General features: G+C 39.9%; 1 protein-coding gene across 2 annotated transcripts in view; it reads left to right on the top strand.

The window, feature by feature from the left end:
• The window catches only part of cpne9 (copine family member IX), a 672011-nt gene that overhangs the window by 153620 nt on the left and 497041 nt on the right, over positions 1–21350 (top strand). The window lies entirely within an intron of this gene.

The following is a 21350-nucleotide window of genomic DNA, read 5'->3' on the forward strand; positions in this document are numbered from 1 at the left end:
GGAAAACTGGCTTAAATAACTAGAACAGTCTCCTGTATATCAAGAGTTGGGATGACTGTTAAACCTCCGCTTGTGCACAAAAGAGCAAACAAAGAATGAAGGATTTATTCAAAAAAGTAGAAAAATACAAAAAAATGCTAAAAAGATCAAAAAATAGTCAAAACGGAACTTCCTAAAGGACAATCTGAAGCAAATAAGTCTCCAAAAAGTCTCCAGAAGGCAAAATCCTTCAACAGAAACAGTCACAGTTAAAAGTCAGTAAATCCAACAAAAATAGCAATGTCTGTACGCCAAGCATACAGCGTGAGGCAGGACCTGAACAAGGCGTCAGCTCATCGCTACTGCTGCACCACCATGCCCTACATGTTTAATTATTAACAGTATATACTATTTACATTAAGTTAACTAGTTTATCTGTAAAATGTAATACAGTGTATACATACTATGATTTTTATTTCATCATAAAAATAATATCAAATATACATCCCAGTACTCTAACAGCACAGAGCTCCAAGAGCATAGCTCAAATCGACTTAGAATCCAATCATCATCATCATTTGTAAATATGTGCTCTCTTCTGTTGAATTGAACTGAATACCTTTATTGTTATTGTATGGCACAATGAGATTCAATATGCAAATCCTGCATTAACTTATTTTCCTTCAAAATTATAAAATAGCAATAATATGATGCAAAATAATAAAAAATATACAATATGAAAGCATAGGAACAATAAACGTACATACAGTGCAAATGGTTCATAAAGTGGTTTGGGTTGTGCAATATTAGAGGTGTAGTGCAAGTTTACAGTGAGGTAACTGTAATTCTAAGTACAAACAGCTCTATCAGGAGCACTTGATGGACAGATTGATTGCATTATAGCTCTTGGGATGAAGCTGTTTCTGAGCCTTGAGGTCCGTGCAGGAAAGGCTATGACGTTTTTGCCAGACTGGAGACATTCAAATAGACGCGGAATGGCTGAATGGAATCCATGTAGATACTGGTGGCTTTCCTTAGGCATCATGTGCTATAAATGTCTTCCAGGGCTGGAAGCTGTATCCCGATAACCCTCTGTGCTCTCGACACAACCTGCCATAGAGCTTTCCAATCATCTGCTGTATAGCTGTGATTCCACACTCAGATACAATTGGTTACAATACTCTGAGTGGTCCAGTGAGAGTAACAACACTAAAGCTCCTGTGTTGGTTGGAATAGTTTAGCCATTCCATGCATCATTACAGGGTGGTCCAGATCTAATTATGCAGATCCATATCATCTGGATGAGTTTGCTTTATGCGGGGACGATTCCAGTTTGGTGCGAAGACGATTCTTCATGTCATCACTTCCGCACTTCTCTATAGTCCAGGATTTGTGTGGTGATTTTCTATGTAATAAACTTAATAAGATATAGCGTAATTAAAATTGCATAATTAGATCTGGACCACCCTATATACTATTAGAGGTTGATTTCAGATGCCTTAAATTTATAAATGATATGCAGTTAATTTCAGTGTATTTGATAAAGCCACTCGAGAGATGTCAATCTGAAAAAGAAAGGGAAACCACACAGAAGCAGTGGCTCTCTTTGACGCTGGGTACTGCCAGTTTGCAGAACTGAGCAGAAACGTGCGTACACAAGGAGGGAGTGCTGCCATGAGAATGTGCGTAGCTTTATGTCAATGTTAGTTTTTATACATCTCAATTTGAATATGGAAACAGACATACGTGACATTTTTGTGCATACGCACTGTTTATACATAAGGCCCCTGGTTTTTTCATTCTTTCGTAATAATCCTTTGACACCTACTGTATGTGTCTCTCATCACACATACCTTTGAGATGAACACACAGACCTAAGGAGAGATATGCACACAAGCATTTGCCATGATTGGTTTCTTTTCTTTGATTTTTTTTCTAGTTTTCTGTAATCCTTCCATGCAATATATACATTTTTCAGTTTTTTTTTATTTACTCCAAAGAATTCAAATTTACAATCATTAGAATTTTTTGAGTTATTGTTTGATTGTTTTATATTTTTTCACATTGTTCTGCGTCGCCATATTTGTTTTGGTATGATCATCGACATATTGAGGGATCAGCAGTTTTGTTACTATGATGATGCTCCCATAAACCACCGGGAGATTACGATGGCTGATGTCATAGTGTGATGGTATTTAGGCTGTCTTGCAAGATGTACAGTAGCTGCGTTTTCCCAAACTTACCAAAGTTCAGCAACTCTAGTATATAAAATGGGATTCAGCAAAATCCTGACGCGCTGAAATGATTCCATAGGCAAAATATCTTCGTTTTTAAAAGCTTTAGTAAAAATTCAAAGTAAAACATTTCACACAAAAAAGAGAAAACTGATCAAGCAAAAAAAAAAGAAAAGTTCTGTTCAAAGCTTAAATCGTGTTTCATTTCTTATCATTACAAAATCACTTGTAAATGTTTCTGAACCATTTCAAAACAGACAGAAAACTGTATGTCTATCCCATTTCTATGTTCAAAATGAGTCTTTTAAGTCCTTGAGTACTGGGACCTATTGTAAAAAACAACTGACTCAATTATCACACTTAATTATAGCAAGAAAGTTCTACCTCATACTAACTGTACCATTGTCTATGACAATGAAAGAAATTTATATTCTGTTCATATTAAGCAAACACTAACGTAAAAAGCTTTAACTTTCTAAGATTGTCTCTTATGCAAGACTCTGTTTTATACGAGATCTGGATTCCTAAAGCATTACGTGTGGTTATTTTTTTGTTTAGAGGCTTCTTGCTTACTGAATCCTTCATCGCTTAATACATACTCAGACTTTCTGTTTAGCGATTAGGATTGGTGAAAGGACGGTTAGACTTTTTGGATTTTGACTCCAGCATGCACTTTTGATCACGTCTCATTCTCCTTGTCCTTTTTTATAAAAGTTTGTGTATCTCATGAAGATCAGAACAGCAGTGACTTGGCCAGGATTCAAACACAGTCTCCTGGAGATGTGAGGCAGCAGCACGATTGACTGTGTAACCATAAAACAAGCTTGAGCAGATGTAATGAATATCTATCTATATAATGAAATATTTCAGCAAACGCAACAGGCCTTGTGCCCATTGCTGTTAGAGGACATTCTGGCTTTCTGATGCTTATTTATGGAAAGAAAAAAACAGGTTCACAAAATGGATTGGCAGAAGATGGTCTTTGAAATAACCGTGTTTTTATTGATTCTTCTTGAAAGAGACAAGGTAATAATTTATCTTTGTGTATGTTGAGGACTGGTGAGACGTATGTTGAGAAATGCCCTCATAAAATAAAAACATACATAAAAAAATGTTGGATTTTGCTTTACCTACCAATCACTATATAATCCAGTATTTTCATGGTATTTTTTGAGTGAATGTGCTTTATCAAATAAATAACATAATAAGATGTAGGACATAGCCATCCATCTGATTCTAGTAATTTTCTAATCTACTTAATTCAGACAAGGGTCTGCTGGAGGCCATTGCAGCTGGCACAGGGTACAAGGCAGGAACAATAATACTGTAAGTCATGTCATATCGTTTTCTAACCCACTTAATCCAGACCAGGGTTGTGGGGGATGCCAGAGCCTTTCCCAAGTGGCACAAAGCAAGAACCAACCCTGGAGAGGGTGCCAGTCCAACACAGGGCAAACACACACACACACCAATCACACACTAGGACCAATTTACTATCACCAGTCCATCTAACTTGCATGTCTTTGGACAGTGGGTGAAAACTGGAGTATCCAGAGGAAATCCATGTAGACATGGGGAGCACATGCAATTTCCATGCTGGGAGGATCAGGGATGTACACCTTATGAGAAGGATTTAGGAGTCATAGTGGACTCCAAGCTATCAACCCAACAGTGTTCAGAAGCCATTAAGAAGGCTAACAGAATGTCAGGTTATATAGCACAGTGTGTGGAGTACAAGTCCAAGGAGGTTATGCTCAACCTTTATAATGCACAGGTGAGGCCTCATCTTGAGTACTGTGTGCAGTTTTGGTCTCCAGGCTACAAAAGGACATAGCAGCACTAGAAAAGGTCCAGAGAAGAGCGACTAGGCTGATTCCAGGGCTACAGGGGATGAGTTATGAGGAAAAATTAAAAGAGCTGAGCCTTTACAGTTTAAGCAAAAGAAGATTAAGAGGTGACATGATTGGAGTGTTTAAAATTATGAAGGGAATTAGTACAGTGGACTTGTATTTTAAAATGAGTTCGTCAAGAATACAGGGACACAGTTGGAAACTGTGGAAGGGTAAATTTCGCACAAACATTAGGAAGTTTTTCTTTACACAAAGAACGATAGACACTTGGAATAAGTTACCAAGTAGTGTGGTAGACAGTAAGACGTTAGGGACTTTCAAAACTCGACTTGATGTTTTCTTGGAGGAAACAAGTGGATAGGACTGGCGAGCTTTGTTGGGCTGAATGGCCTGATCTCGTCTAGAGTGTTCTAATGTTCTAATGTGAACCGTGGTCTCCTTACTGTGAGGCAGAAGCACTACCACTGCCCCATTGTGTCACCCTCCATCTACTTCTGCCTCTTTCACTCCATTGCATTCTAACTGGAACCTATCCTAGATGGCATCATGGGTAAACCAGGGTCCAACTCTGAACTGGTCATCAGACACACACACACACACAGACCACACTCCCACAGTTGAAAGTTAGTCCAAATGTCACAACTATGAAATGTTTAAGGGAACCTGATTACCCGGTGAAAACCGATGCCATTCAAGCTGAGCAAACCAAACCATGAAATTAAATAACTGGTTTCATGAACAGTAAGAAATGGTTTTTAATTGAGAAACTGGTTGCAGTGGAATTGGTTTGGGTTTGAGGCCCCGACTTAGGTGTTCATCTGTTAACTCGCTTCACATCTCATTTTAGTTTGGCTGCCATTTAAGAAAAAAAAAGAAGAAATTCAGAGAATTGAACAAGGGAATTAAAAATGAAGTAGCAGGAATTGGTCACTGATTAGGAAAAAATTAGGAAGGAAATCCTGCAGCCACTACAGCCCTCCACCAGGGTTACCAGATATCAGTTGGAATCATAGCCTGAAACATCCTTAAATTAAAAAGAGCTTACAAATAGCGCAACTGTCATGGACAGCAGCATCAGGCCATTGGTATTAGAGTGTCATGTACAAACACAGAGATGCTTGATACCAGAGTACCACACTGCAGGGGCTTTAGATCTCGCTCTTACACAGACGCTGAGGCTTTACCATACATTTCTAGCCACAGAGTGGGAATGTGTTGCTTGTTCCTTAGCACAATTCACCTTCTTCACCCACTTAACCAGGACACGGTGGTGGGGCAGCTGGAGCCGATCTCAGCAATTGCAAGGGTGCAAAACAGGAACCAGGGCACCATGCAAGTTCAGGGTGAATACAAACACATACACATACACACTAGGGCCAGTTTGAACAATGGCAGGTCACCTAACGTGAACATGAAAAACCCATGTAGGAACATGAATCCCATTCTCCTTTTTCCGAGACAGCATGGATATCACTGTGTCGCCATTTGTTTAACACAAGCAAGTAAGAATTTCACTGTGCTTTGTACATGGGACAATAATTGACTGTATAAGTGTAAAAACGTAACATACTGGCAACTCAATAACTTAATTGCCATCATGCAAAAGTCAGCTACTTATGCAAAATTATTAGGTGCTAAACGTTCTTTAGATTCTAAGTATTTTAATAGGTTGCCATTTTATTGTTTAATTTAAGCTGAACATTTTTCCTGTAGTGTTTTCTTTCTTATTCTATACTTTATTGTTTTTCTTCCTTGTCAGTTAAACATGACCTTGAGATGTCTGATTGTCTTAAAAACCTTTTGGTTTCTTTCATGTTTATTTCTACTGACTTGTTACACCGAGTGAGGTTTAGATGTCCGTGACCTGCCTGATTAGTTTAAGGACCCAAATCCCCATAACAAAATTCAGCGTCTTTCTGAGGCTTTATAGTGGAATTGTTCTTCTTTTGCAGTTTCTGGTAATGATTGCAGCAATGGCATTTTTACCTTTAAAAATAGCCCAAAATACCATGCTGTTTTTTAAAACAAGCTCCCCAAAAAATGCAGTCTGTGAAAGCCCTTTTTTTCTTCTGATTAACAAATTGATACATTGGGTGGCATAACTGCAGACTTGGCAACAGTGCCATCCATGATCAGAGTTGGTGGACACTCCTGCTCTACACTAAGAGAGGAACAGGGAATTTTACAAAGGCATCCAGGCAGCCATCATATATAGACGGGACATAATGACCTAACATTTGCAATATTATTGCAATATATGTGTTGCTGCATTTTATTAATTAATTAATTTACCAGTAATGGCGCACTGCACTTTGACTTGAGCATTCCTAGTTTTCATCCTCCTTCTCTGTATGTTTAGCATTCATTTGCTTGGAGGTTGATGCGCTTGCTGCTTCCTGAGCAGCTCTTGTGTTCTCCACCCTAGCGGCCCGCTTCTTCTCTTCTTTCGTCGGCATGTTTTCGCGTTAAAACTGATTAAGTGAGTGTTTGTTTTGCAATTATTTAGTACGTTTTTCTTAATTTTCACTTAAGCTGGCACTTAAGTCTTCAATCTGCCTCAAGAATGATTTAAGATATGAAGAGGTAAGTGATGGCGAGGGTGGTAGGGATGAGAACAGCGCCCGTACACATGCTCCACACAGCCACCCTGCTGGCCGCTTCCAAAAGTTGATTCTACAATAAAATAAAAAGAGGAATAACCTTGGAGGTCAATCATCACGTAGTATATGTGTACCAAATTTCAGGTCAATAGTTCAAACGGTTTGTGAGCTACAACAACATTTATTTATATAGCACATTTTCATACAAATTATGCAGCTCAAAGTGCTTTACATGATGAAGAAAGAGAAAAAAGACAAAATAAATAAATATTAGAATAAGGGAACAGGTCACCGCCCCAGAAAACCGGAAAAAGAACAGAAGAGAAAGTAGGGGTTAGTACGGATTTTGGAGCCACCGTGAATAATGATAATAATTAATTGAATATACAGAGCATCAGGATTAAACTAAGATAAAGTTATGAGAAAACTGTGTTAAAGTAATGAGTTTTCAGCAGTTTTTTTAAAGTGCTCCACTGTATTAGCCTCACGAATTCCTATTGGCAGTCTATTCCAGATTTTAGGTGCATAACAGCAGAAGGCCGCCTCACCACTTCTTTAAAGTTTAGCTCTTGAGATTCTAAGCAGACACTCATTTGAAGATCTAAGGTTATGATTTGGAGTGTAACGTGAAAGACATTCCGAAATATAAGTTGGAGCGAGATTATTTAAGGCTTTGTAAACCATAAGCAGGATTTTAAAGTCAATTCTGAATGACACAGGTAGCCAATGTAGTGACATCAAAACTGGAGAGATGTGCTCGGATTTTCTTTTCCTAGTTAAGATTCTAGCAGCTGCATTCTGCACTCGTTGCAATCGATTGATGTCATTGTTGGGTGGTCCTGAGAGGAGTGCGTTACAGTAATCTAATCGACTGAAAACAAAAGCGTGGATTAATTTCTCAGCATCTTGCAATGTTATAAGGGGTCTAACTTTTGCTATATTTCTTAAGTGGAAAAATGCTGTCCTAGTAATCTGATTAATATGCGATTTAAAATTCAGGTCAGAATCAATAATTACCTCTAAATTACTTACCTCCATTTTGACTTTTAATCCTAATGCATCAAGTTTATTTCTAATAACCTCATTATATCCATTACTGCCAATCACTAAAATTTCTGTTTTCTCTTTATTTAGTTTTGAGAAAATTACTACTCATCCACTCAGAAACACGAGTAAGACATGGTGTCAGTGAATCGAGAGAGTCGGGCTCGTCAGGCGCTATTGATAAGTACAGTTGTGTGTCATCAGCATAGCTATAGTAGCTCACGTTATGCCCCGAGATAATCTGACCTAACGGAAGCATGTAAATCGAAAAGAGCAGCGGACCCAGGATAGAGCCTTGTGGAACACCATATACAGTAGAATATCAATTGTCTTTGAAGTATAATTACCACAACTTACAAAGAATTTTCTACCTGCCAGGTAGGATTCAAACCAATTTAAGACACTGCCAGAAAGGCCCACCCATTGACTAAGGCGATTTCTAAGAATATTGTGATCAATGGTATTGAATGAATCACTCAGATCAATTGAGGATGAGAACAGATAAATGGCCTCTGTCTGCATTTACCTGCAAGTCATTTACTACTTTATCGAGTGCAGTTTCTATACTGTGATTTGTTCTGAAACCCGACTGAAAATTATCAGGAATAGCAGGTTTATTGAGATGGTCATTAAGCTGCATAATGACTGCCTTCTCTAGAATTTTACTTAAGAAAGGCATGTCAGAAATAGGTCTAACATTTTCAAAAGCAGAGGAGTCAAGATTATTTTTCTGGAGCAGGATTTAACTACAGCAGTCTTAAGACAGTCTGGGAAGACCCCCGTATCTAATGATGCGTTTACTATGTCAAGAATACTGTGAATTAGTATGCCCGATACTTCTTTGATCAAACTTGTTGGTATTGGGTAGAAGACGCAGGTGGAGGGTCTCAGTTGAGAAATTATTTTATATAAATCAGGCAAATCTATACTGGTGAAAGAATTGAATTTGTTTAAAATGGAGTACCGGGGTTTAAGTGGTTAGGTATTGGGGAGATGTACTATATTATTTCTAATATCATTAATTTTTTGATTAAAAAATGCAGCAAAAACCTCACAAGTTTCACTGGACGTACAGGTGATTTAAAATCCTGGACAGCCATGGAAGCATATTATATAAGAAGATTTATTGGACATTCAAATCATGTTTCTATTACTTAATTTTTAATTTGATTTAATTTTCAAAAAGTTGGTTTTGGCTCACATCCTATTTTTAATATAATTTACACAATGTTGTTGTGGCATCATGTGACCCCCTTAGTCACGATGATGACGTTTTGGTAATAATGTTTAGCATGATCTATTCCTCTGTAAATAAGTTTAGTGCAGTTGGCTTATAATTCACGTAGGCCCAAGTGCCAGGTTGATTTTCTGGTTTTGTGATTCTCTCTTTTGTTTCTGCCCTGTCTTGTAGTTACTCATTTGCATTTTAAATTTCCTGGTTACAACCTTTTTGACATCCATAACTGCATCTTAGTTATGTTACAATTTCCTGTTTCTATTTTTTTTATCAATTGCCACTACTTCTCTGAAGTTTCACTTGTTCCATAGCCACTTTTATGTTTATTACTTGAAAAATGAGCCTAACATGTACAATTTTTTTCAACAAGAAAAAATGTTACTACATGTATCAGAAACATAGAAATGCTAAAATGTCAACATAAGCACAGTAGGAAAGGTACGTGCATTTACCCGTCATTTTGTCTACTGCTGTACTCATTCAGATTTACTGCATGTCCTTCGTGTGATGTGTTTTCAAAGAGTCACCGACGCACAGCCTGACGTCACAATCATCTTGGCTTGCATATGAGAAGTTAGAACATCACTGTCTGATCCACATGATCAGTGATGCCGACTGTGTTGCTGTAGTCTACCACAGGCTTAGTGACATCCACATTTCCCCTGATATGAACATTGACAATTGCTGCAATGTGAACAGTGCTGAGAAGGCTGCCATCTTTCTTGTCCTTCCACTTGGTCACAATCATTTTGTCTTTTTGCCATACTGAAGTTTCACATGACTGAATTTCACCAAGCACATCATGGTGGTTTGGTCATACAATGCCCTGTGCATCAGTTTCACTATCTGTGTAAACGTGTAATGTTGTCATTACTATCGCTTGATTCATCTAATAGTTCAGGTTCAGTTTGTTCTAAAGCTGTCTTCATAGCTTTTCATTTACATGCCATTGTCTGTTTGAGTTGAATTCTCCATCCCACTCTTGAATATTGATGTGTCACTGTGACTTTTTTGCAGCATTATGTTATTTTTCTCCACTAGATGGCAGGAGAATGCTGTCCAGAGTGTTATTTGGGCTTAACACCGTACATTAGATCAGAACAGCTCAACCTGAGACACTCTTGGAGTTAACCATTTTTACATAGAATTCTAAGCCCAAGAGATGCTTACGGGTTAACACCAAGGAGGTTAGAAACATGTCACATGAAATCTGCATCATGTGCCATTGAGTAGTATCAACCAGTAACTGATGCTACAAAGACTAAAATATGATGGTAATAACTACATCAAATCAAGAAACAAACCTGAGTTTCTAAAATAATGATAGTAAAAATATTGATAACAAGAAAATAAGTCCAAGGACAGCCAAAGTGAACATAAATGAAATCCCAAAGGGAAAAAAAGTCCATCATTACTCCAATTAGAATGTATTATGTCAATAAGAAATATTGTCTCTATGCCAGTGTGTCTATTACAACTGTAAAGGGTGAAGACTGGCGCATTACTGTCACTTCAAAGAAAGCGCGCTGTCCTTTTAAGGCACTTTATGAAACAAACTGCATTTGTGGATGTAGGAAACGACTCACTGAGACTGCGTGGAACTCAAAAGACTACAGCAGGTCATCTTCTTCTTCTTCTTCTTCTTCTTCTTCTTCTTTCTGTTGTTCCCATCAGAGATCGCCACAGTGGATCATCTTCTTCCATATCTTTCTATCCTCTGCATCTTGTTCTGTTACACCCATCACCTGCATGTCCTCTCTCACCACATTCATAAACCTTCTCTTTGGCCTTCCTCTTTTTCTCTTCCCTGGCAGCCCTATCCTTTTTTTTTTTTTTTTTACCGTGTCCTGTTCGGCTGTGAAGCAATCAGAATTGATGTCTGAATGCTGGCGACTAGCCTTACAGTTTTTCTCTCAGGTGGAGCGTTACAGCTTCTGCTGACGTCACGCCTGATACCAAAACTTTATTAAAAAATATTTTTAGATGTTTTTAAGATTCGAACCGGCAGCCCTATCCTTGACATCCTTCACCCAAAATACTCAGCATCTCTCCTCTGCACATGTCCAAACCAACACGATCTCGCCTCTCTGGCTATGTCTCCAAACCATCCAACTTGAGCTGACCCTCTAATGTACTCATTACTAATCCTGTTCATCCTCGACACACCCCTTAGCATCATTAAGTCTGCCATCTCCAGCCCAGTCTCCTGCTTTCTGGTCATCTAAAGGGTAAAAATCAGAAAAGACAATAATACCCTTCAATGGCCGATCTAGAGTTAGCTCCCGGCTTGATGGGGTAAAACTCTGACTCCTTGCAACGATGTGCTGAATAAAGTAGCTCCAGAATGTGAATAGCAATGTTTTTAAGAAAGCCAAAAAGATGAAACTTTTATTTTTTAAAAAGTTTTATTTGACTACAGACTTTACATTTGGGGTGGATTGAGGATTTAGATACAAAACAGAGGGTGAGTCAATGGGCTTGCACACAGTATGACGCTATAAACGTGTAGGTACTCATTTCGACTCCATTGCTCAGATCTAGTGATTTCAAGCCGGTATGCTCACCCTTCCTGTTATTGATTAGGCTTTGCTCCAATGGTCTTCATTGATTATTACTGTAGGAGACAGCCGGAAAATGCGAAAGTTTATGCAGCTTATTGATGCTCAGACATTTGTCTCCCACACACAGTTATCTTTTCTTTTGGTACAGATGATCGTCTGTTTAAAGCTTTCTTAGAAGAAAAAAAAACACCTTGAGATTTCATCTTTATAAATCAGAGTAATTATTTTTAATAAATAACTATTGCAAGTCTTGCTTAAGCTTTTAAAGATGGCTTCTCGATTACCTGCCTGGAATTTCTTTTTTGTCCCTCCTTACCTCTCTTCTAAGCTCTATAAATTACCTAAAACTGATTTTAAAAATAAATGAACTGAAAGTCTTTCTTTAAGTATCCTCAAGGATGCCTGCAGCGATACTACCTGCTTATTTGATTCCATCATCCTTAAACAAGCCGGCGCTTGGAAAGCATCCATCTGGCAAGTCGCCTTGCAGCTTTAAGCACTGGCACAACATTTTCTCGCATTAGCCTTAAGGTCCCCTTGTATTTGTCCAATTTCTGGCGGCACGTCAGTGTGCAAACCAAGTGACAAGAGTGATTGGCTATTGATCCGTAAGGGTGGCAGATGACAAATGAGCACAGAAGAGCGTGCTGATTGATTAATTGGTCTCGGAATTGGATGAGGATTTAATCTTTGACTTTGATGTATTGATGTTAAGTGCAAATTGAAAACAAACACATATCATCCCGCTACATTTAAGATGAGTAACACTGTGATGGGACCGTATGTAACCCGCCACCCACCTAACAACTCGTGACATTTTTGTTGCTGACTGCTTACCAGGAGAACAGGGAAGGGGATCTGCTCTGCTACTAATGTCTCTGAATGGCTCCTGTTGCTCTTGGCTCCTTAAAGCCAACTGTGTTCGCATCTGGCAGCTTTTTAAAATTTCAGGAGCTGAGAAAATCTGAGGAATGACTTTGACCTTCAAGTGAAAGCTGCAAGCTACAAGAAATGGTGTTTGGCAGTCCTGCTGAGAGCATTTCTCCAGCTTGTTAGTAGTCATAGGGTAAGAGAATTCCCAGTTCAGTTGGTGGTTTGGGTGTACAACGGGACACTCATGCATCTTTTATAGCGGTGTGATAGGGCCAATAGTGTTAACCCTTACAGACCACTCAATGATCATTACTGAAAAAGTCAAAAAATCTGTACTAAAGTTCACCATACAACCCTGTCACATAATATTACATTCTGAAACCCCACTTAATCCAACTCGGTCACAGAGGCTTCAGAATACTCATACAAGAGGATGACGCTGTAGAAGCTGCACTTGGTGGATGTAGTGGTGTACAAAATCTGTACATTTAGGTCTATATTTTCATTATATTTTGTTCAAGACAAAACAAAAGATGAACTAAAATACAGGACACTTGCATGGACAGTTAACATCAAAAGAAATCTGTTTTCCTGAATTGTACCTATCACAGTACCATCTGTTTGAACTGAGCAGGAATTCGGGAGACGCTTCAAGGTGTATGGATGATTTTATCACCTGTGAAGGGAAAAGCACCAGGACTAAATTGCTTTACAGGTTGGGAAAGGAAGACATGCAAACTTTTCAAAATGAAATGGTAAATATGCCTCCTCTGAAAGCGACGTCAGAAGAGAAAACAAAGAGACGTATGACCAGTTTCATCCAATCGTCAGTTAACAGCAATTTGTGAACATTGATTGTTAAATCGGCGCCGCCCTGGGACATTCATCCTTGACATTTCTAATTTCTTTCAGTAAGCTTTCTTTAAGACTATACATCCAGACTTTACTCTCTGTCTTATTTTCCTGTTATTCCTTGTTCTATTTGGTATTATTATTATTATATATTTACTTTTGAAAGTTCTATACTTTGTTTTTACATTTGCCGTGATTAAAGTAATAAAGTAGATATTTTTCACGAGTACCTGGAGCAGCCAGATGTTTGCCATACTCTCTGTGCTGCAAGGTTTATTAAGGGCTGAGGGTGTAAGTTCCACCCAATAGTAGGGAACAATACGTAAAGTAAGACATCTTTGGTTGATAAATGGCCTTTAACCAAAATGTTGAGCCTTTGTATGTTTAAATATATTCCTAGAGACGAAAGTAATATTTAGTTCTGAGATATATTTAAAACATTGTATGTTGTTCTTGCCTATAATAAGAAAGTCTCTTGAAGTGCTAAGAGAGTAACAAGCTGTGTTATTACTATGGCACTTGTGTGGTTTAAAGTGCTAGAGATTAACCAGCAGTGTGTGTGTCATTCATGGGGCACTGTTGTGGTTAGGGTCAGATTGTATGTGTATATCTATGTACGTGCGGGTTATTCTTAAGGTGCGGGAGTAGATCTATTCAATAATGAATGTGGCAAATGCATGTGTCCCTGAAAAAAATAAGTAAGAAGCAGAAAGAGGGAAAAACCACGATAACCCAGTGGTATCTGCGCCTGTGTCCACTCCGCTTATCATTAATTGTCAGTCTTCAAGCACAATCAATAGGACAAACTCTACAGATAAAAAAATTGAAAAAAGAACACAACAAAACAGAGTTACACATTTAAATTGTTGGCTTGACAATAGTGCTTTTTTCTGAATGCAAAATAAAAGCAGGAAAGCGATTCTCTAATTAAACAAAGAGATTAATTAAAAGGTACAGAATTGCTCCCTGATTGTGCTTGTATTTGGAGCAAAAACCTGCAGCCACCGTGGAGCCCCATGAGAAAATTTTACTGGTCAAAGGTTGATGTTTAATGGCTCGTGAGATTTAAATCAGAGTCTCATTAATATTTAATTTAAGAATCAACTTGGCCAGAGATGTTTCTTCTAAAATTCCTTAGAAGAAATAGCTTAAGACAAAAAGGAGACATGCGATACAACTGAGGTAAAGGAGTTAAATCTGAGTATTTGGTTTGAAAGCAGGTTATATTTTGTGAGATCTCTTTCTAGTCTTCCTTAATCCCTTCCAAGACTTTGTATTTTTTACTTATTATTAGACGGATGCCTTTATCATAGCTGAATTAAATCATCAGAGATATAATTTGTTGCATTTCTTTTGTTTTCCCAATGGGAGCACAGGAAGATGGAGTGACTTTTTGTGATCACATGGTGTCAGTAGTGGGATCTGAACACACAACCTCAAAGTTTCAAGTTCACTATGCCACACTGCCTGCCTGTTCTTCCAAAATGAGTATGTTCTACTTTGAGCACCGCAATATAAATAAGGGCAACTAAAAATTGCGATGGATGGCCAGGGCCATTATGGCTGGGAAGAAGGGCCAAGGGAGGGGCTGTATTTAGGACATTATCTCCCCTGACATGTTAGAGGGCAGCCCCCCTGTGTTGCTACAGCACCACAGATCCACACAGGGCATGCTGGGAGTTGTAGTTTGGAGCAACCCTGTTAGGCTCTGTGGGCATGCCAGGGAGTGCTGCAGGTGCAGCTGAGTCCTTAGAGGAACCACCCAAAAGAAGTGCAAGAAACACCTGGAGTGCTGCCGGGTGCAGTGTAAAAGGAATTGCCTCACCACCAGTCAGTGAGCCAGACTCGGGTGGTGGAGGAGGATAAAGCTTGCAGGAGGGAGAGTAGAGACTGAAAGAAAGAAAGAGGAAGAAAAGGACTATATTATATATATATTGGTGCATATATATTTATATATATATTGGTGCATATATATTGGGGAGCAAGAGAAAGACGCTTCCCCACTTTAATACCATGTGTGCTACTTGGCAAGACTTGTGTCTCAGCCTGCCTGTGTCGCGGTTAGGGGAGTGGTACGCCCCCTGGTGAGTCACATAGCATTACTCAGAAGCAAGGACTACTGTTTTGTAATCACAGTTATGTGTTTTATCACCACAAACAACTGTCCATACATTCCAAAGTACAATGCAAACAGTTTCAAATTGCAAAAAAAAACATCAAGACACTACTTGGAAAATCTGAGCCTATAGTGCGACTCTGCTGAGATCTCTGCTGAAATGTAAGAGGAGACACTTGTGAGATGACTGGTGTATTTTTCTTTTCTCAGGACAAAAATCTGAGAAGCATGAGACAAAAGAAAATGTCTCCATTTTATTTCTTTCTGATCTCATTGTTGTCAAGGAGAAACCAAAAAGATATTAAGGAGCTCTCTTATTTTGATTTTTTATTCCTATGCGGCCCCAGGACTGAACTTGAAAACCCCTACATGACTGAACCATTACTGAGCATCAGGGTCAAGCCAGAAGGCACACTTTGATCCAATAATAAGCTACAGTAAGTCACTCATTTCATGAAGCTGAAATTTCAACAGTATTCGCAGTAAATGGAGAACAATATTCAGCTTTGTTCAAAGGGATGAATATAAATGAACTGCAGGCTAGTGAGGATAAATTATTCAGCACTGTTAATGTCCAAGTGACTAATTCACAGATCTGTGTCAGACATGATGACCCATAATTAGATTTCCCTTAATTCTTGCCCAATTTAGTCACTGCAAAACTCCACCTTTTGAAAGATGAACAGCCTCAGCTACTGCTGCCAGGGCATGACATTGCAAATAAAACTAGGAATTAGACAGCCATCTTTTATCAGTCAGACGAACTCCCATGGAGAAGCCAAATGCTCCACAGTAAAATATGCACCACTCCCATACCAAGAAAATTCATTAGGACTATTTTTACTCTACGGTATGAGAGGATTTAAAAACCTCCCACCAGTCTATGTCAAGGGGACGTTGGATGTTTGTCTGTCAAATAAAGTTTTTTGCTATGAAAAATGGACACTTTGAACCCTCACAGGTGAAGTTAAAACTCAAACAGCCTTTGTACTGCAGGTCAGAGTATTTTAGATTGAACCCAACAATTGCATCGAACCTAATGGGCACTGTAATAGAGCACAAAATGATAAAAACAATAATAATAAACAAAACTCTTTCATTTATATAATCTGATATCTTTTCTTGTTAATAATAATGAGTGTTGAATAGTTATAAAATCCTTTACTTATTGCATTTTGTTTATAATAAAGTTAGTAGGATTAGTTTTCACTTTGACAATGTAGTACGTTACTGAACAATGTAGCAAAACATTGTGTTATACCAAGCAGTGTCTATGAGTGTGATTTATCATGTCCACCCGGAGAGGTTAGGAGCACACGTTACTGATACAGCACATTGCCGCTCCCACCACACGACAAACCAACTCAGGATCCCGATTAGGACCCGAATGCAGCCATGCAATGGGTGATACCTCAGCACCACACTAGTTCAGATGGAGTGGAACAGTGTGAGGCTTTTTCATGGTGGCTGGAGTGCCAATTCTGCCACCAACCCCCAAGTTTTTCCCTGCAGGTTGGAGGGCCTACATGCAGGGTTGGATGCAGATTAACGTCATACCCAGGACGAAGCAATTGCAGGTTAACGGCCTTGCTCAAGGGACACCAATAAATGTTGGCAATGGAAAGATACAACTTAAATAATTAAATATCAGTTTTGCATTTGTCAATACCAGTACTTGAATAATTCGGTAAAGCTCCTACTTTTTGTACTCTAACTTTCTCTGTTGTAGGAGGTGGCTGTTAGGCTTATATCAAAGTAACTGACGCACACTCATTTTAAGGAACAGAATAATACTTTTAATTGATAGGCACAAGGATTATAAAAATATAAAAATGCATGTATATTATGTGATAGATGGCCAAGGACCCTGCCCTGCCAGGATGCCTGGAGGAAGGAGGAACCGGGGTAGCAGTGCTTCTGTACCCTGAGCACTCAGCTGGTCCCTGATCACTGGGGGACACCAGGAAGTGCTGACAGATCAGGGATGGCTTATGCCCGGAGTGCTTCCGGGTGCAAGGGCAGCACTTCCACCACACTGTGGAGTGCTACCAGAAGTACATCATCAGGCACCTGGAACACATCCGGGACAAGATAAAAGGGGCCGCCTCACTCCAATCAGAGAGCTGCAGTCGGGTGTAAGAAGGACGGAGCTTGCAAGACAGGAGTGGAGGCGGCCAGGAGAACCAAGGACTGGCGATTTACTGATCTTGCAACAGATAAATAGTTTTATGATATCAAGTTTATATGGGGGCGGCACGGTGGCGCAGTGGTAGCGCTTCTGCCTCGCAGTTGGCAGACCCGGGTTCACTTCCCGGGTCCTCCCTGCGTGGAGTTTGCATGTTCTCCCCGTGTCTGCGTGGGTTTCCTCTTGGTGCTTTCCTACCACAGTCCAAACACATGCAGGTTAGGTGCATTAACGATCCTAAATTGTGCTTGGTAATTGGTGTGTGTGTATGTGCCCTGCAGTGGCTCCAGCAAACCCCCGTGACCCTGTAGTTAGGATATAGCAGGTTGGACAATGACTGACTGACTGACCTTTGACAGGATTCTTTTAACTCAGCACTGCACAATCTAGCCCTTTTCTTTTCTTTCTCTTTTCCTTCTCCTCCACACCTCCCAACAAACTTTGTCCAGCACCTACGACCTTTGGGCAAAGTGGAGGGCCCTCTTTTAAACCCAGTGCCCAAATCATTGTGCCCAGAAAGCACTTCCAGGACAGGCAGCACAACCCTGGAGCAGGGAATTCAACTCTCAGTAGCTCCCCCAGGCAGCCCCCATGGAACCAAACAGGGAACACAACTCCCATGCTGCCCTACGGGCATTCATACAAAGCCTCACCACAAAGGATACTGGCCACTCAGTTAGATAGATAGATAGATAGATAGATAGATAGATAGATAGACAGTGGACTATAATTTCTCTTCTTATGAGTACTCTTAATACAAGATAGATAGATAGTGTGGTAGCCGACCCGGACACAGACAGGCAGACATGTTGGCTTCACCCAACACACGTTTATTTGCCATATTTAAAGTAAGTGCAGTCCCCAAAGTCCTGGCCACAACACAATGCCCATGTCACTTTTTCAGGCCATCTCCACTCCTCTCCACCAAGCTCTCTTCTCTCCCGACTCTAGCCATCGAATGGAGGGAGGCGGCCCCTTTTATGCTGCCACCGGATGTGCTCCAGGTGTGTCCCAGCAATCTTCCACCGACACACCCCAGTGTGGCAGAAGTGCTGGCTGCATCCCCGGAAGCACTTCGGGTGTCCCTGCTCCTCTTCCCCCCAACACTTCCAGGTGTGGCGGAAGTGCTGAGGCCCAGAACTCCAAAGGAATAGGGGCACCCCCTGGCGGTGACCACGGGCACCTACAGGGTGGAGCTTCAATGCTCTGTACCCGTGGCCCCCAAAGGTACCAGGGCGGTCGCCCCCACATGGTCTTGGGAAGGCGCAAGCCCTCCTCCGGTCTTCCTGGGCATCCCAGCTGGGTCGCCACCCCAGCCATCTCCGACAATAGATAGATTGCATACAGCCAAGACAATGATGGTGTAACTTCAGGACAATTCTCTGACTGTCCTTGAGTGGCCCAGCCAAAGCCAAGACATAAACATTTATAAAACATTTGCGGTGAGACCTGAAGATTGCAGTTTACAAATGCAAAAGAGAATTTCCCAAGGACCCAGAGGAGGGGAGTCATTTGGAGAACCCTGCTGCCAGAAGGGTTTCTGTAAAGTAATGAATTGAGGTTCTGAATGCTTACAGTATATGAATGTGAGATTTCAGTTTTTGAATTTTAATAAGTTTACAAATCTTCCTGCAAATATTCAATCTACTTCTCAGTCAGGGGGTTTGAATACTTTCTGAATCCACTGTAGGTAGATAGATAGATAGATAGATAGATAGATAGATAGATAGATAGATAGATAGATAGATAGATAGATAGATAGATAGATAGATAGATAGATAGATAGATAGATAGATAGATAGATAGATAGATAGATAGATAGATCCACACTAGCCCATACCTTCTGAATGCAATTTCCTTCCCAGGATCTCCTTTATAAAAATCCCTACCTAAAAGGCTGTATTTTATTTTTGGTATAAATATCTTCATTTCTTTTACTGTGGATCTTTGACTGAAAAAGTTGAATTCAATCACATTTAAATTAAATGGAGCATGAAGTTCTGGTGGCAGGAGGAACGGAAGGGAATTACTTGTAAAGGCAAAGAAACAGTAAAAAATAAAACCTCACAGAATTAATTAAGGGGGGAATACTGCAGTTAGAAGAACGATAACAAATGCCTGCAAGGAAAGGAAAATTAGAGATGGAACTTTTTATGACTATTATTTTTTTCTAATTATTAGGACTTGCTGACTACATTTCATCAGCTATCCCTTTGACTTGTACATCATGCAATCTACAATTAATACATGTTTACTGCCCATGATTTTATAAAGTCTCGTTGTGATTCGTACCTAAGTAGGGTTTAGTTTATAAAAATATTGCAGTCAGGTTTCTGGCCCTTGTCACCCTCTGAACATCTGCAGACCTCTGACTGGAAATGGAAACAATGGAAAAGAGGCATCATGCAAGGAAGGGAGTCAGTTTCTGCCAGGTTTTTTCAACTTATAGCACTGGTAATGCATGCTGGGATTGAAGTACATCTTGAAGCTCACATATCAAGGCTTTAAAATTAATTCATTTGCCAGGTTATGATTATTGAGCTTTTAAACAAGGAATGGATGCTTAAGTTGTTTGGAGTTAAGAAAAAAACAATGTTATCAACTATTAAATAAAAAATACTCAATTATAATCTGTGTATATTGGCATCACTCCATAAGTGGAATAACTGGATGCATCCTAAAGAGATTATTTATTATGAATGCTTACCGAGACAGGCATTAACTTGAGGAGGTTGTGGCTTCACAGAAATAAAAATCATTAAGTCAAACCTTGGCCCTGGAGTTGCGACCTTGAACCACAGTCTAGTCAGAGGGACGGCTCATCCATTTCTAAGCATAATGACAGAGGACTCCCATCGTTTCCTCTCATTCATATGACTCTGGCTTCTCTTCCTCCTTTTGGTGAGCTTTTGCTTCTATTCTGATCCTAACTCTTGAATCAATACAGTTCTGTTTAAAATGACTTCCAGGGTCAATGATCACATCATGACGACGTTTCTGAGACTGGTCCTGGACTGTATGAGACCCCTTGTGGTAGGCCACCTGGACCCACTGCAGTTAGCCTACCAGACAACGACTGGAGAGGAGGACGCTTTTATCTGTCTACTCCGTAAGTCTTATTCTCACCTGGACAAAGCTGGCAGCACATGAGGATTATGTTTTTTTTAATTTCGCCAGTGTCTTGAATACTATCTGGCCATCCCTGTTAAGGGGTAAAGTCAGTGATATGCAGGGGGATGAGCCTGTGGTGTCCTAGATGATGGACTATCTGTCGGACAGGCCACAGATTGTGAGACTTAAGGACTGTGTTTCTGATATGGATGTGAGCAACGCTGGAGCACCACAAGGTACAGGCCTGTCTCCTTTTCACTTCACTCTGAACACCTACGTAGGACTATAAATATAACAGCAGGTCATGTCTCTTGCAGAAATTCTCAGACGATTCTGCACTCATGGGGTGTATTAATAAGGGGGATGAGACAGAGGAGGGGAGTCATTTGGAGAACTTTCTTACTTGGTTTTAAGAGAATTGTCTACATCTTAGCGTCAGTAAAACCAAGGGACTGGTTACCGACTGACACCACATCAAAGTGTCCTCTGGTCACTAATCAGGGAGTGGTCCAGTCTTATGAGTAATTGAGGGTCCACATTAATGACAGGTTGGACTGGTCTCACAACACAGAGGAACCATATAAGAAAGGGCACAGCAGACTCTTTTTTCTTTTTTAATGCAGGAAGTGAAATCCATCACACCTATAACTCTATGATGGCCAGTGTGATGTGCTGGGCTGGCAATAATCACTTCAAGGGAGGCCCACT

The sequence above is a fragment of the Polypterus senegalus genome, chromosome 12 (genome assembly GCF_016835505.1).
Source record: "Polypterus senegalus isolate Bchr_013 chromosome 12, ASM1683550v1, whole genome shotgun sequence".
NCBI classification, from domain to species: Eukaryota; Metazoa; Chordata; class Cladistia; order Polypteriformes; family Polypteridae; genus Polypterus; species Polypterus senegalus.